Raw genomic sequence first — 18114 nt, forward strand, 5'->3', positions numbered from 1 at the left:
GACATGAAGAATTTTGTTGGAATTGATGAGAGAATCCAGAAATAGACCCACATGTAAAAGTTGATTTTTGAAAAGATGTCAGTTCAATGAACAAAGCAAAGTCTTTTCTGCAAAATGTGCTGTACTGATACACACTGTCCCTCAAAAATAAGAGAGAAGAAACTGTGCTTTACACCATATACAAAACTTAGCTCAGAATTATCACAGACTTAAAAATAAGAGCTAAAATGAAAAATATTTCTAGAAAATATTTATGATTTTGGAAGTGACCAATAGCTTTTAATTGCCAAACACTTGGCAATGTCTGGAGACATTTTTGGTAATTACAACTTTGTGTTACTGTTGTTTTTTAAAGATTTTATTTATTTATTCATGAGAGACACAGAGAGAGGCAGAGACATAGGCAGAGGGAGAAGCAGGCTCCCTGCGGGGAAGCCTGATGTGGGACTGGATCCTGGGCCCTGGAGGTCACGCCCTGAGGCCAAGGCAGACCGCTGAACCCCACCACCGCCTCCGCTGCCCCCCCCCTCCGGCGTCCAGGTCATTACAACTCTGGATGGGGAGTTGCTACTAGCATCTAATGAGCAGAGGCCAGGAATGCTGGTAAGCCTTGCACAACACACAGGGTGCCCCTCAGACACAACAAAATTACCCCTCACAGAATGTTAATGAGTATGGAGGTTGAGAGAACCCTGGGTGGGCAAAGGTTTCTTAAGACAGACACAGAAATAGGAACCACGAAAGAAAAAAAAAATAAAAAAAAAAGCCAAAAAAAATTGGGCTTCACCAAAACTTTTCCTTTTTGTGAGACCCCGTTAGGAAATGAAAAGACAAGCCACACACTCGAAGGTAACATTTGTAAAACACATGTACGTGAATGTTCACAAACTGGTGAGTGGAGAAACAACTTGTGGTACAAGCACACAGTGGAAAGCTACTTAGCAAGAAGCATAACTACCGAGAGACGAAGCAACATGCAAGGACCTTAAAAGCACACAAAGACACACACACACAAATATTTACCATCGGAATCCATTTATAGGACAACTTAGAAAAGGTAAGACTACAGGTACAAAAAAGCAGATGGGTGATGTCCACAGGCTGGAGGTACAAGCAGGAGCTGACCTCAAAGGGGCCCGAGGGAACTCTTCCGGGCGATGGAGCATCTTCCATCCTAATTGCGCTGATGGCCACGCAAATGCACACTTTGTCAAAATCCACTGAACTGCACATTTTAAAAGAGTGAGTTTTATTATATTATACTTCAATAGGCCTGACTTAAAAAAAGAAAAAGAAAAACGCCCTGACCGTTAATTCAAAAGCATTGCACATACTAAAGTCACAGACTAACACTGAGCAATCGCAGGCAGTTTGCAAGTCTACGAACTGGCCACACTTGTATATATTTTATAGGCTAGGTGCCAGAAGGGAGGGGTTTGCTCCTTCCCCACCGTAACTACAGAAGCACAAATTAAAAAACCAGTGAGGTTTCTCAGAGGCACCAAGTTCCCACCTCAGGGCTTTTGCACCTGCTGCCTAAAATGGCCTTTCTCCAGATTTTCATGGGGCTGCTTTCACTTTGTTCACATCTGTGCTTAAAAGTCACCTCCCTGCAGCCCTTTCCAAATGATGCTAACCCCTTAATGCCATCGTTCTCTAGTTCCTTATTGTGCTCTATTTTTCTTCATCACATTTATCACCACCTAACACTGCATTATATATTAACTTGTACATTTCTTTATTGCCTGCCTGCCCTTGGTGATTATGTGCCCATGAGGGAATTTTGCCTTATTGCTTTTGGATTGTCCTTCTGGCCTAACACAGGGATTGGAACGTTGCAGGTTCTCAATGAGTATTTGTTAAATAATTTAAAAAATGAATACATGAGAAATGGTTTTATATATTATTTTATAACAAAATTATTTTATAACAAATGCAATGAAATGTTCTTTCACCGGACATGTAAAACTTAAAAAAAAAAGAAAGAGTGTTATGAGAGATGTAAGAAATCTGATCCTGATATTCTGTTGAGGGGTATTGATTGGTGTAGCATTTTTTTCATGGTAGTTAGCCAATATCTATTAAAATATGCATACCTTTTGACTCAGCCAGTCTACTTCTAGAACATATTTGTCAGAAATATTCATACAGATACACACAAATTTAAGAATAAGGATATTCGCTGTGTCATTTAATAGTCAAAAATTATTTTGAAAGTAAAGGACTCATTGAATATATTACATTAAATTTATCTGTGGAATATTATGCACCTGTAAAAAGAATGGGGTAGATCATATACTATCAACATGGTGAAGACACAGGAGAGAGGCAGTGGTATAGTGGTGTAGCCTACGGACCCTGGAGTTAGTCTGCCTGGGCTCATGCTCCAGCTCTGTCATTTTCTGGCTTTGTGATCCTGGCCAGAACTTAATTTCTCTCAGTCCCAGCATCTGCAAAGTGAAGATTATAATTGTTCTTACTTTACAGGGTTCAGCTAGTTAATATATTTAAAATATTTATTTATTTATTTATTTTATTTTTTTTTTTTTTGTATTTATTTATGATAGTCACAGAGAGATAGAGAGAGAGGCAGAGACACAGGCAGAGGGAGAAGCAGGCTCCATGCACCCGGAGCCCGACGTGGGATTCGATCCCGGGTCTCCAGGATCGCGCCCTGGGCCAAAGGCAGGCGCTAAACCGCTGCGCCACCCAGGGATCCCTATTTAAAATATTTAAAGCAATGTCAAGAACATAGTAGGCACAACAAATATTAGATTTGATTGTTACTGATAATGATAATTATTTTGTTATGTTGTTGTTACGCATTATTGTTATACTACTACATATTATTATCACTACTACTACTATGTTCTTTTCTTTTTGTATATTTTTTATTGGAGTTCGATTTGCCAACATACAACACCCAGTGCTCATCTCATCAAGTGCCCACTTCAGTGCCCATCACCCAGTCACCCCATCCACCCCCCCACTTCCACTGCCCCTTGTTCATTTCCCAGAGTTAGAAGTCTCTCATGTTTTGTCACTCTCTCTGATTTTTCCCACTCATTTTCTCTCCTTTCCCCTATAATTCCTTTCACTATTTTTTATATTCCTCCTATGAATGAAACCATATAATGTTTGTCCTTCTCTGATTGACTTACTTCACTCAGCATAATACCCTTCAGTTCCATTCACATTGAAGCAAATGGTGGGTATTTGTCGTTTCTTTTTCTTTTTTTTAATAACAAATTTATTTTTTATTGGTGTTCAATTTGCCAACATACAGAATAACACCCAGTGCTCATCCCGTCAAGTGCCCCCCTCAGTGCCCATCACCCATTCACCCCCACCCTCTGCCCTCCTCCCCTTCCACCACCCCTAGTTCTTTTCCCAGAGTTAGGAGTCTTCATGTTCTGTATCCCTTTCTGATATTTCCTACCCATTTCTTCTAATGGCTGAGTAATACTCCATTGTATACATAAACCACATCTTCTTTATCCATTCGCTTTTCGATGGACACCGAGGCTCCTTCCACAGTTTGGCTATTGTGGACATTGCTGCTATAAACATTGGGGTGCAGGTGTCCCAGTCTTTCACTGCATCTGTATCTTTGGGGTAAATCCCCAGCAGTGCAATTGTTGGGTCATAAGGCAGTTCTATTTTTAACTCTTTGAGGAACCTCCACAGTTTTCCAGAGTGGCTGCACAGTTCACATTCCCACCAACAGTGCAAGAGGGTTCCCCTTTCTCCACATCTTTTCCAACATTTGTTGTTTCCTGTCTTGTTAATTTTCACCATTCTCATTGGTGTGAGGTGGTATCTCATTGTGGTTTTGATTTGTATTTTCGTGATGGCGAGTGATGCGGAACATTTTCTCAGGTGCTTGGCCATGTGTATGTCTTCTTTGGTGAAATTTCTGTTCATGTCTTTTGCCCATTTCACGATTGGATTGTTTGTTTCTTGGCTGTTGAGTTTAATGAGTTCTTTATAGATCTTGGATACTAGCCCTTTATCTGATGTGTCATTTGCAAGTATCTTCTCCCATTCTGTAGGTTGTCATTTAGTTCTGTTGACTGTTTCTTTTGCTGTGCAGAAGCTTTTAATCTTGATGAAATCCCAATAGTTCATTTTTGCTTTTGTTTCCCTTGCCTTCAAAGATGTATCTTGCAAGAAGTTGCTGTGGCCAAGTTCAAAAAGGGTGTTGCCTGTGTTCTCCTCTAGGACGTTGATGGATTCTTGTCTCACATTTAGATCTTTCATCCATTTTATCTTTGTGTATGGTGTAAGAGAATGGTCATTTCATTCTTCTGCACGTGGCTGTCCGATTTTCCCAGCACCATTTATTGAAGGGATTGTCCTTTTTCCAGGAGGTAGTCTTTCCTGCTTTGTCGAATATTAGTTGACCATAGAGTTGAAGGCCCATTTCTGGGTTCTCTATTCTGTTGCATTGATCTATGTGTCTGTTTTTGTGCCAGTGCCACACTGTCTTAATGATTACAGCTTATAGTACAATTTGAAATCTGGCATTGTGATGTCCCCGGCTCTGGTTTTCTTTTTCAATATTCCCCTGGTTATTTGGGGTCTTTTCTGATTCCACACAAACCCTTAAGATGATTTGTTCCAACTCTCTGAAGAAAGTCCATGGTATTTTGATAGGGATTGCACGGAACGTGTCACTACTACTTCTATGGAAAGAGTTTCAAAATTTCTGTTAGAGTAAGCTCCACAATTCAGAGACTGCGTTTGCTTTGCTTATCAGTATAAACGTAGGGCCTAGCAAAGTTATCTGGTACATAGTTGAGCCTCGATGAAAAATATTGACGTGTTGAATGAATGATGATAGATTTATAGAGCAAGATGTAGACCAACATGTACAAGACATTTTTGAAAGGCAATTTATTAATGTAACATAATGTGTCAACCAAATTTCAATTAAAAAAAGATAAAAGGCAATGTAATGGTGAAGTGTTTGTAATGTAAACAATGTAAACAATGTAAACAATGTAATGTAAACAATGGTTGTAATGTAAAAGTGAATGTAATGGATGATGTGTACTGATCTCTGCAACTTATTTTGAAATACTTATTTTTTTTTAAAGATGGATAGTTGAATGGTAACTGGCATAGATATTGGCCCATATTTGAATAGATATGTGGAAAAACAATGAAGGTAACACACTAATAGTAGAACGTAGGGGGTAGGTAAGTGTTTCAATGTACAATTCTTACAGCTTTTCTGTTGAATGAAGAAACGCTAAGTGGATGTGTTTATACTCGGTATGGAAGAGATCTTCAGGGCTTCTAAGGGGGGCGGTATTCCAAGTGAAATAATGTTTTATCTTGGGGGACCTATCTAGCCTTTTCAGAGGTCTGAACATCTGAGCACTCTGCCCCTGAGGGCCACAGAACTTCCTAATTACTCTGACAACCACAAAGGTCCTCACCTATTTACAAATACTTCCATGTTGAGAAGGAGAATCTGTATCAAACTGGTAACAATGATTATGTCTCTGCAATTTCATTTAAAAGGGGGATGGAGTGAGAGACACAGATAGGAAATATTATTTGTATTGTAATTTCAATAAAATATGCCTAAACTTAAAAAAAACTAATTAAATCTGCAAAAAATAATTGTCTGGAAGAATATGCATCACTATGTAAACAATGGTTAACCCTGGGAATAGCCGCAGGACCTGGGAGACGATGACATCTTTAACTTTTTACTATATATGCTTTGATTGTTTTTATTTTTATAAACATGAATTATTTTGTAGCAATAAAAATGTAAAGGTCAATTTGTAAAAGAAGAAAGCTAAATGAAACATTCACCGAGGAAAAAAAAAACAACAGGAAGAGCTATCAGAGATTTTGTCTCCTTTGGCCTATTTTATGCTAAGAATATAATAAGACTTTCATGATAAGAAAACTGAACTTCAGTTAAAACAAAAGAGAATATTAAAATTCATAGGAAAATGCATGAACATAAATATTTGTGAAACAGACGGACACTTTTGGTTTTTAACTCTATTTGTTAGATATTATCTGCACAGACAATGATTCATCGGTAATTTTTCACCAGAAAGAGAATAGTTTGACTAACAGGTTGCCTTGTCATACTCCTGTTATGACCATTGAAGTCTCAGTGACAGGCTCGCTGAAATTGGGCCATTTTGGAAATTATCACTGTGGATGCTGCCACGTAGTGGTGAAACGTGTTGACTATCTGTTGTCAGAAAGAAATCTGGAATTTCTTTTTTTTCTTAAGAGTTTATTTATTTGTTCACAAGAGACACACAGAGAGAGGCAGAGACACAGGCAGAGGGAAAAGCAGGCTCCCTGTGGGGAGCCCGATGCAAGACTCGATCCCAGGACCCCGGGGTCATGCCCTAAGCCGAAGGCAGATCCTCAACCCCTGAGCCCCCCAAGTATCCCAAAAATCTGGAATTTAGACAAGGAACTTAGACGAGTTTTAGGACCATGTCTGAATCATTCATTTGTTCATTTTACAAACATCTGCTTCCAAAGTCTCTAAGTCCATAGAACATTGAGAAGCATGGAGAGGATTTGAAGGAGTATGGAGAACAGACTGCCCTAAAATGCTTATAAGCTCATTCAAGACACAAATGCATACTTGAGGATTTCAAGAAAATCATGACGCAGTGTCGAGAACCATAAAGCCATAGAGGAGGATCTTAACAGCCATCTGTTCCAACCAGTGAGATAATTAATGCCAAATAAGGGACAGAAAATTTATGAGCAGAGGAGATCCTTGACTGAGGCTCGTAGTGTATCCTGAGTTCCCCCAAGAGCCCGGGCAGTGATGCAGACACTACGACGGTGACATCTATTTCAGACTCTGAACGTGAAGGAAACAACATACATACTCTCCATTTGCTCACAGATTCATGCCCTGCCCTTTGCTGACCCCAAGGACGGCTTTACCCAGCCTCTCCTCCCCTCTGGCTTCGAGCAGTGGGAGGCAGCAGTGTGAGATCAAGGGGGGAAGCAGATGGAGTAGGGGCTGTGGGGGGCACTTCCTTCTGGCTCCCTCACTGCCTGGCCGCATCCTTTCTCACAGTGGCTGTGTTTCTGATTAATCTACAAGGATATCTCCTGGCGGGCAGCCCCCACCCCAGCTTCAGCCCTCACAGATTCTGATAAACCCCGTTCCCTTAAAGACATTGTCAAATATCTAATTTCCTTCTAGATATTTCCTTAAAGATATTATAATTTGCCATGGAATAAAATGTAGAAGAAGAGCAGAGGGAATAGGGCTCATCTACATGGACTAGACCACTCAGGGACGGCAGGAGGAGGACTGTCATCCAAGAGAGTTCTCAAATGAATCAGGAAAATATTCTGTCCTGAACACCAAAGCAAGACATTTCAAGACGGTTTTTTTTTTTTTTAAGATTTTATTTATTTATTCATGAGAGACACAGAGAGAGTGGCAGAGACACAGGCAGAGGGAGAAGCAGGCTCCCTGCAGGGAGCCCAATGTGGGACTCGATCCCAGGAACCCAGGGAAGGGGTTAATCCCAAGAAGGGGTTAATAGGGGCATCCCGGTGGCTCAGTTGCTTAAACACCCGACTCGAGGTTTCATCTCAGGTCATGATCTAATGGTTGTGGGACTGAGCCCCGAGTCAGGCTCCATGCTCAGCCAGGAGTCTGCTTGTAAGATTCTCCCCTCCCCAAATAAATAAATCTTAACAAAAGGGAGGGGTGGTTAATGAAGACACTATCAAATATTCCAGTCGGGTCAAGGAGAAGGCGAATTTAAAAACACTACTGGATCTGTTACGACTCATTATTTCAGTGGTATTTCATTATTTCAGAGGGCAGTTTTAATAGGAGTAACAATAGAAATCAGGTTGTCAAAGGTTAAAGGGGGACCCCATTTTAAAAATAGGCAAAAGGGGGCACCAGACTGGCTCAGTTGCTAGAGCATGTGACTCTCAATATGAGGGTCATGAGTTCAAGCCCCACATTGGGCAGGAGAGCTTACTTTAAAAAATAATAATAAAATAAAAATGGGCAAAGGGCTTAAGTAGAAATTTCACCAAAGAGGGTTGCTTGGCTGGCTTAGTTGTCAGTGGGTGAGACTTGATCTCAGGATCATGAGTTTTTTCAAAGATTTATTTGAGATAGAGAGAGAAGAGGAATGGGGGGAGGGACAGAGGGAGGGAGAGAATCTTGAGCAGACTGCACCCTGAGCGTGGAGCCCAACGCGGAGCTTGATCTTACGACCCTGAGATCATGACCTGAGCTGAAACCAAGAGTTTGATGCTTAACTTGCTGAGCTACCCAGGTGCCCCAACACTGAGGCTTTGACTGTGACTTGTTGTTTGAGAAAAAGCTGTCTTCATACAAATGCATGCTTCTAGCTTAACTAGAGGAAACTTCTCAAAGTTAAGTGACAGTGAATCTGCATGTTGTGTAGTGAAAAGAAAGCCAGGAGAATGCACCTGTGGAACCTAGACCAATATAAAGTGAGATGGGAAACATGACACATCCTCATCTGAATTGCAATTTTAGTGTCATTGCTTTCAATATCTTAAGTATTTATTTATTCATTTATTTACTTATTTATTTTAAAGTAGGCTCCCCACCCAATGTGGGGATCAAGAGCCCCAGGATCAAGGGTCACATGCTCTACCAACTGAGCCAGCTAGGCACTCCTAATGCCATTGCTTTAAATTAAGAACTCCAAGAGTTCTCTGAGCCCTAGAGAGGAAGAGGACTGTCCACACTGCCAGGGAACTTCATATGTAGCTTTTAGAGTTTGTTCAGTTTCGTGAGCACTGAGCAGTGCAGCAATTGGGAGAAACCTGCAGCTGGCTTGGACTTGAAGAGATATCTCATTTTTCTTTTCCTTGCGCTTCCCTCTGTTCATTCTACTCTAATAACTACCAGCCCTTTACCTTGGTATCCTTCAGAGATTCATACCATGGCCATTGCCTCATTCAGCCTGATGTGTCAGAGCCATCAGTTAACCAGTCTTCTACTATGACATTCACATTATAGGTAAACCCTGGAATTTGGTGCCACTATGTTAGTTGACACTACTTGGATTCATGCAGTTTCCTTAAGATTGTTTACAATGACTGTACTAAATTCAGAGCATTGCCAAAGCACTGCAGCAAAATGTCAGAGTAGCCCTGATGGTCTTCTAGAAGGCATGTGATGCAAAGGGTTGCAGAAAGGGAGGTGGAAAGGGGGATGAGGTAACTGGGTGATGGGCACTGGGGAGGGCACGTGATGGGATAGGCACTGGGTGTTAATACTGTATGTTGGCAAATTGAACTTAAAAACAAATGTAAAAAAAATAGATGGTATGTGGTGTGAGATGCAAAAATCTCCCCATCTAAATATGCAGTTGACATTGTAATGAGTTAGATAATCAGTGCTTACAGATAATTAAATATAGTTGTGGAGTGCTTACTACATTGGATCTGAGGAGCACAAAACTAAGAACCAGTAAGAAAAATCATGGATATCAGAAAATCCCAAAGGCTTGGAAATCAGGAAATGGATATAACTTTCAATCATAAGGGTAAGATGTAGCTTTTGCAAATAGGTAGACTGCAGAGTATATCATGGGAGGTCCAATATTAATCCAGGGAAATACCTGGAACCTACTGCTACATGGATGGCTTGTGAGAACTTAAATACGGAGGTAATTAGGAGCTAGGCGAGCGAGGGGATTTTTGAGCAAACCTGAAACCTTTGCAAAAACTGCTCATGTGTTAGGCAAGGAAGGAGGCCTCAATGAATCCCAAAGAGTCAGTATCACACGAAGCCCATTCTCTTACCTTGTTTTGGTCAGATTATTCATAGACTAGAGAAACCACTCGTTGTCTTACGCAGAGAGGGATTCAGTTGGTTCACCCACCAACCAGTAGGAGAGCTGAACAAAGAGATTTTAGGTTGGATTTGTAGGAAGGGCTCCCCAAACCTCAGCCCAACTGAACTGCCCAGGTTACCAACACTGCCCCAGTCATGAAGAACAGGGGCAGGGTGACACCTGCTGAGGCAGGAAGTCAGTTCACAGCCCCATTACCAAAAATGGGTACCCTCTGCCCTGCCCCTCTCTCCCGTGTCCCTCTCAGATGAAATCCTTCTGTGACTCCATCTGCTCAGGAGGATCTGTTTTTAGGGATGTGCAGGTATCAGGTGTTGCCTCTCAGCTTCAGGTTTCCCCCCCCAACCCCAGCTCTCTGGTCACTGCCTGCACCCAGTCTCTCTCTCTCTCTCTCTTCAGCCTTTGCCAGCACAGGGTGGTGGACAGACTTTGCAGGGAGAAGCAGGCTCTTGCATTTTCTTCTACCCACTGTACCATGGACTGTTAGCCCATGAATATGTGAGGCCATCAGTGATGGTCTGCCCAGCCCTGCACTGCCGGGAGTGCAGGTACTGCCCAGGCCCCTACTGGAGCCACCCAACCATGGTCTTCCCAAGATGGATGCTATGTCCAGGTCCGTGCCCACCGAGGAGCCCCAACTCCCAGTGTGCACCTGCATTCCGTGCCAACACTTACAGGATGCAATGTAACTAGTGCTTACAGGTAAGTTTATAGTCTTGAAGTATTAAATAAAAAATAATAAAGACTGAAAAAAGTTGAGCTAAGTATTAAAGTTGAGAAACTAGTGCAAGAGCAACAAAACAAATTCAGAGAACAAGAGGAAAAGAAATGACACAGATAAAGACATAAATCAATAAAAGAGGGGCGCCTGGGTGGCTCAGTCAGTTAAGCAGCTAGCAGCCTTTGGCTCAAGTCATGAACCTGGGGTCCTGGGATGGAGCCCCACCTCGAGCTCCCTGGTCCGCGGGGAGTCTGCTTCTCCTTCTCCCTCTCCCCTAACCCCTTGCACTCTTCATCATTCTCTCTCAAAAAGATAAATAAAATCTTTAAAAATATAAAATAAACCAATACAATAGAAAAAAAACAAAGAAAAATAGGATGATCCAAAGAGTAAGTGAAAAAAATTAGGAAAAAATGGAGAAAATACAAAAAGAAGTAATGCATGAGATGAAATGAAGAAACAGAGAGTAAATCATAGTAAACATTAACAGAGATTTTAAAACCTAGATGATTTGAGTACATTTCTGGAAATCTCCCATACAACATCACCCAGGTCCAAATAGTTTTTCAAAGTGAGTTCCATCTCAAAATTTAGGTTTGTTCTTCATAACATTCTAGTTTCATTTAATTCATCAAAATTTTAAGCTCTATGAGGGGCTTAAACTCCCCACCCTGGGATCAAGAGAGTCCCATGCTCTACTGACTGAGCTAGCCAGGTGCCCCCAAATAACCAAAACTTTAATAGTTGCCAACTCTATACTTGACACTTATTTCCAAGCAAAACATATTGACCCATTTGATAGATAAATTATCTAATTGGCTAATATCAGCAAAGCACGATGCTATGGTGGGGATGCAGTTATGAATAAGATAGGAAAGTCTCTTGCCTTTATAATGCCTGTAACCCGTGGATGGAACATACAACCCCCCATAAGTAAATATCAAATAAATGGAATAAAGTCTGGTCACACATGAGAAAATTATACTTCTATATACATGATGTATTTGAATTAATGAAACAGTAAACAGGCCATTTTATGTCTTGGCTCTTGAGATTCTCTCAGAAACGTTTAATGATTTTCTTTTCTTTTCTATTTTTCAAAAAAATTAAAAACTGCCCTGGATTTCTTTTTAAGGACAAAGACAGAGAGGGATGAGGTCATTTATAATAGGCCTCCATTTTATGAACACATACCATATATCCTGGAAGGAGGAAGAAGACCAAAGTTAAGATACACTTTCTGGCAAGAAGCAAGGTTTTCAAGGCTGAAGCTTGAAAGTGAAAGCATTTCACTGTCTTAACATTTTATCCTTTTTTACCTGGAATAAGGCAAAGACGGAACTAAATCCAGATTTATCAGGAGTTATTTCAATGTAGCTTATCTGCCAGTTAAGGCTCTTTGCTTAGAGACCTTCCCAATTCTCCACATTTACTTAAATACAACACATCTGTTTTGTGGGTCTGGGCAAGAGGTTCCTTTTCGTGCATGACCGTTCACTTCTACTGTTCATTTTTCACCCAGGCCAAGCCAAAGACGACTCAAGCATGGAGTTGAGTTGAGGTTTTAGGTTGAGTTGAGGTTTTAGGGCCCAGTATGCAGAAGCGTTCTCCTTGTCTCTTGAGCTTGGGACCAGATGAGAAAGCCATGTGAGAATCAGGCAGCTAGAGATCCAAGTGTCAGCTCCAGTCCTGGGTAAGTTGGACAGTTAAGCTTCACCTGTGCAGACAAGTGGGCAGGCCGCATTTCACCCCCCAAATGAGACAGAGTTTCTAGGTCCTGGCTCAGCCCGGAGCAGATACTCCCACGTGGGGCAGACAGTAGATGAGGACGCGAGTCTGCGGCAGATAGTTTTAATTCCTTTCTGCCTCAATCAGGCACACCCCTCCTCTCCTGGGATGAGGGCAGGAAGGGACTCCAGGACTAGGGGATGATGGGGAATGTGTCTTAAAATGAAAGAAAGTCACTGCAAACCCCCTGAGACCTAAGCTGTCCTGTTTTATTCTATCATATGGTCTGGTCCAAACTCCCTTTCCTAGAAAAGGCCCTGAAGAATCTTTGTCTCAAGTGAACGATTAATTAGCATTTCTGACGATCTCTTGTATCATTCTAATGGATTTTGTAAGACTCTGCGCACCCCAGGATTTAATCCCCCAGGAGCAGGGCTCGAATAAGTACGCAGGGAGGGGCGAGGTGAGGATAAATGTCCCCTTGCTTTCAATCTTAACAAAATCCAAACTATTAGCCAACAGTCTGACCGGTGGCTGCAATTTGGGCCTCGTTTCCAGGTCTCATCAAGGCAGATGACACATACAGGGAACTCAGGCTCATATGTTTGTTTCTACACATCACACACACAAACACACCCCAACCCCCTAGCCTTTTGATTAGAATCACGTGGTTCTCTCTGCCATCTGTGTACCACTTTTGATAAAGACGTGTGTGCAAAGAAATCTTTCTTACCTGTACACTAAGTTGTAGTGCAAGTGCTACAATACCTGTCACAGGACCTTGGGCCTCAGGGGTGTGAGGGCCACGCAGCCATGGTGAGCAGAGGCCCTACACAAAGGCGGTAGGCAGGCTCTACTGAACCCCGTGGATCGCCGCTAGGCAAACCCATGGCCGCAGTCATTCCAAGCGAACTAGGCATTAGGATTAGGGTTTGTCAGTGGAATCTCAGTTTAAAAAGTATCTTTAACAACCTGCCAATCAAGTAAAACTCATCTGCACACCATAGGTTGATCATGTGCGACGTGCTTAAATTACTTTCTTGTGCCCTCGAAAAAGGTCAGCTGGTCGGTTTTTTTTGTTTGTTTTTTAATTCAGAGAGGCTTTTATGATGTTTGAAGTTTTCATCTGAATGTTAAAAAAAAAAACTATTGGGAAAAGATTAAAAAAAAAAAACTATTGGGAAAAGAACCTATGGAAAAGAAAAAATAAGGGCGCCTGGGAGCTCAGTCTGTTAAGCGCTGACCCTTGGTTGTGGCTCTGGCCAGAATCTCAGGGTCCTGAGACTGAGCCCCCGGTTGGGTTCCCTGCTCTGCACGGAGTCTGCTTGAGATTCTCTCCCTCTCCCTTGCTCCTCTTCACTACTTGCCCTCTCTCTCTCTCTCAGATAGATAGATAGATAGATAGATAGATAGATAGATAAAATCTTTGAAAAAAGAGAACATACTTTTTTTTTTTTATTGATTTTGTGATGGATCTTGTTAGAAAACTGGAAAAGTGCACCAGTGAAAAGAATGGAGTGATGATTTATCAAGCATTTTGGGAATAAATTGATCCATTTATGTAAATGTCATAGTTTACCAGAGCCTAAGATACTAAACCTCTGGTTTTTCTTATTATCAGTAATTGATCCATTTTGGAAATATATTTAAAATATGGATTGCACTGAAAATGTGATTTCACTGAAATAAAATATTTATTAGGATGGTGGGAGGGTAAATTTTACTTTTAAACCTGGGCAGCTCAGTGGCTGAGTATCTGCCTTTGGCTCAGGTTGAAATGCTGGGGTCCTGGGATCCAGTCCCACATTTGGCTCCCTGCAGGGAGCCTGCTTCTCCCTCTGCCTATGTCTCTGCCTCTCTCTCTTTCTATGTCTGTCTCTCATGAATAAATAAATGAATCTTAAAAAAATAAATAAAATAAAATATGGATTGCATGCCCACTCTTCCTCTGGTGTCCCCAGCCCGGAGAACCAGCACTCTACCACATGCAATCAACCCCTTACCCCTTAGTAAGTTTCCTTTACTAAGTATACCCAGGATTCTTTCCCCCTGACACTGTTCTGACCCCCTCCAAGCCACTCGTGCCCCTTGCCTGGACCCTCCAGGAGTCTCTCACCTAGGGCTGCCAGGATTGACATATAAAAATACAGGATGCCCAGTTAAATTTGAATTTCAGATAAACAACATATAATACTTTAGTATAAGCCAGTCCCAGATGTTGAATAGGATATGATTACGGCTAAAATATTATTCACTGCCAATCTGAAGTCAAAGTTAATGAGGTGTTCTACATTTTATTTGACACTCTCTTCCCACTGGTCTCATGTCAACTCCTTGGGTCACCTCCTATACATGTTTTTTTTTTTTTTTTAAGATTTAATTTATTTATTCACAAGAGACACACAGAGAGAAGCAGAGACACAGGCAGAGGGAGAAGCAGGCTCCCTGTGGGGAGCTGGATGTGGGACTTGACCCCAGGACCCCGGGAGCATGCCCTGAGCTAAAGGGAGATGCTCAACCACTGGGCTACCCAGGTCTCCTTCCCTATACATTTTCCACACCACAGTTATGATTCTTAAAATTCCTACCTGAACATGTCACTTTTTGATTTTTATTAACATTCTTTGCTATGTTTAAGCCTTTGCTCTTTTAAATGATTTTATTTTTTAAATAATCTCTACACCCAACGTGGGGCTTGGACTCATACGATCCCAAGACGAAGAGACACACGTTCTTCCGACTAAGCCAGCTGAGTGCCCCAGGTCTGTTGTTCTTAATATAGTCCTCAAGTCCCTGCCAACCTCTCCAGCCTCTTCAGCTTTACATGAGAGCCCTCAGTCTGCAAGTCCTGCCTGGCATGCACTTCCTTTCCCACCCTCCCATCTGTAGTCCTTAAGCCTTGCTGTCAGTACCTCCTCCAGGAAGCCTTCCCTGATCTTCCAAGCGAAGTTAGCTCCCCTCACAATGCTAACTTAATACCTGTTTGTCCTTCTGGAATGTAAATTCCAAGAGTCTCTACTAGGTAGCTTCAGGGCCTGCTAAAATGTCCAGCACAGTGTTCACTGATAAACGATGAATAAACACTAAATATGTCTTGAACTTTTCTCAAAGATTGGGTTTGTCACTATATCACCTACTGTGCCGGGAGATACTGGTGCCTCCATCATGTCTCTGTTCTTGCCTCTATTTACATTATTGGCCCCAAGATGGTTATATTTTTGAACCAGTTTGACTTCTTTTTTTAAAAAATATTTTTTCTCTCATTTTTCCTTAATATCATTTGTTTTAGTCACTTCTTGCTTAGGAGAAGAACAGGAGATGGAGCTTTAACCCCCCCCCCCCCCCCCCCCGATCTGTCAGGACTGAAAACCCAGACAACAAAAATCTCTCAGGATTTTATCTATTAGATTTTAAGAGGACTGAAGGGTTTGCCTAAAAGCAAAACTCATGGATTTCAGTGGTTTCCTGGCAGTCTTTTTGCTCTCTTGTTTTTTCAAAAGGCCTTTCTAGGTTGCCAGATAAAAGATTTGGAGATAAATGAGATGCCACTGTGTATTTTTTCCCACTGTTCAGAAGCTGACAGTTTAAAATCATCTCCATAAATTTTGTGCTGCTAGATTAATCTTCTGAAAGAACATATTTAATCAGATCATTCTCACACTGAAAAGCCTCACTGCTTATTAGAACAAGGCTACATAGTCTTTTCTTAACTTTCCTTACTTTATAACTTTTTAACTATTTCTTAACTTTTATTGATATTCTTAGCTTAAAATATCCCAGACACTTAAATGCTTTCCTGCATTATCTTATTTAATCTCCCTCATACCTCTCTAAAGTAGCTAGCTACTAGAGATGTGCCATTTTATACCCACATTTATTTTATTCCCTCCTGGCTCAGGAGGAAGAGAGCAAGCAAGAGTGAGTTCTCTAGAAGAAAGGGCTTTGACAAAACTGACACCCCTGAAGTTCTCTGGTTGGAGCATAAAGAGAGAGAGGGAAAAAAAGCAAACAACAAAGCAAACTTTCTAGGATGCATAGTTTTAGGTCGGAGGGGACTAGCAGAGGGAGGCACTTTTTAGGTGCAAATTTAAAGAGAAAGCCCAAAACTCACTAAACAAGGTGAATAATATTATAATGCTCTTATTTAAAAAGATCAACATTAATACAAAATATCCATCAAGAGCAAAATATCAAAATTTTAAACAAGGACAGAATCTGTCTTGGTCTTGCACTTGCAGGCCTCCCCTCCCTCTGCCCCAGCTCGGTTTTAGAGACTAAGTACACTCTTCCAATCTCAATCCTGCCATTTCTGGGTTGTGTGATGTTAGACAGTTATTTAACCTCACTGTACCTCAGTTTCTTCATCTGTACAATGGGGATAATAAAGCTATAGCCCTTGTAAGGCTGTTGGAGGACTGGCTGAACCCTGCCTACAGTAGCTTCTAAGTAGATGCTGGCCATTATCATTGTGGAAACAATGTAATGCAGTCCTGTTGAGTGTTCATGGTCTTATACCTGCCACCATGCCTGAAAAGCCCTCAGAACTGCGTGTCTCACACAACTGCCATAGTGTTTGTCATGTACATGCTTACATGTGATCAGCACTTCCTAAAGAAGGATTGAGAGTTGGCTAAAGGGGCATCTGGGGGGCTCAGCGGTTGAGCATCTTCCTTTGGTTCAGGGTGTGACCCCAGGGTGCTGGAATCGAGTCCCGCATCCGGCTCCCTGTGAGGCACCTGCTTCTCCCTTTGCCGATGTCTCTGCCTCTCTCTGTCTCTCTCATGAATAAAAGAGTAAAATCTTTATTAAAAAAAAAAAAAAAGGAATTGACTAAGAAGTGTCAATCCTGGGGCTCCTGGGTGGCTCAGTCCTTAAGCTTCTGCCTCTGGCTAGGGTCATGATCCTGGCTCCCTGCTCCTGGGAAGTCTGCTTCTCCTTCTCCTTCTCCCTCCCCCTCCGCCACCCCCGTCTTGATTTCTGTCAAATAAGTTAATCTTTTTTAAGCAGTGTAAATAAATGCCTGAGCTTGGATCCGAGTGATCCACTCGTGCCATGTGACCATTCAATTAAGGGCATATTGTGAGTATTTCCTTGAGCTGCTTCTGAAGATAATTCTAAACCTGCTATCAATGACGGCAACGGCGGCTACGCGCGCTGTTTCCCGGGGCGACTGGGTCAGGACGAAAGTCGTATTAACCAGGGTGTACCGGGAGAAACTGAAATTCCTCTCCAAGAAGAGGCGCCAGGGGAGGCCGTGCGCGCAATCACCGACCCGGGAGCCCCAGGGGCCGCCGCCCCGCCCTCCGCTGAGCCCGGGGTGAGCGCGGCCCCCAGCCCCGCCGTGCGGCCCCCAGCCCCGCCGTGCGGCCCCGCCGGGGTCATTCGCTCACGCTCGCGGCCACCGCCGGGCGGCGGGCACTGCCGACGCCCGCAGTCACCGCATCGCCGAGCTGAAGCTGGGGTTCGGGCGTTCGGAGCCCAGAGCTTTCCTCTGGCCACGCGGTTAGGGACGCAGAGGCGAAGGAGCCTCAGACCGCCGCTCGCAGCGCCCGGAAGACGGTCTACCGTAACTGCCGCGCTACCGTAAGTGCAGGAAGTCACTGCGCACGCAGGGTGTCGTGACGCGGGCGGCGGTACCGACACCCCGCGGGCTCCAGTCCTCGGGCCCCGCCGTCCCGCGGACCCGCCGCTCGGAGAGGCCGCCGCGCACGCGCCGATGGGAAGGGCGCCCGCCCCTCCGCCCGCCAGGGGGCGCTGGCTGTCCCGCCGCCACCACCGCTGCCGCCGCCGCCGCCGCCTCTC

The 18114-nt window shown here is 42.9% G+C and overlaps 1 long non-coding RNA gene across 2 annotated transcripts; it reads right to left on the reverse strand.

Moving 5' to 3' along the window:
* Positions 1-1109: 1109 nt before the first annotated feature.
* Positions 1110-18112, reverse strand: LOC121481193. 2 transcript variants are annotated; one of them, XR_005985216.1, is made up of 5 exons: positions 17703-18112; positions 11779-13438; positions 9814-9908; positions 2358-2450; positions 1110-1225 (listed from the first exon to the last, which is right to left on the reverse strand). It is a non-coding gene; the product is annotated as an uncharacterized LOC121481193 (long non-coding RNA). The 2 variants fall into 2 exon arrangements; XR_005985215.1 differs by lacking the exon at positions 17703-18112 and having other exon boundaries at positions 11779-13654.
* Between the last annotated feature and the right edge of the window lie 2 nt (positions 18113-18114).

This window comes from Vulpes lagopus, chromosome 23 (assembly GCF_018345385.1).
Source record: "Vulpes lagopus strain Blue_001 chromosome 23, ASM1834538v1, whole genome shotgun sequence".
NCBI lineage: Eukaryota > Metazoa > Chordata > Mammalia > Carnivora > Canidae > Vulpes > Vulpes lagopus.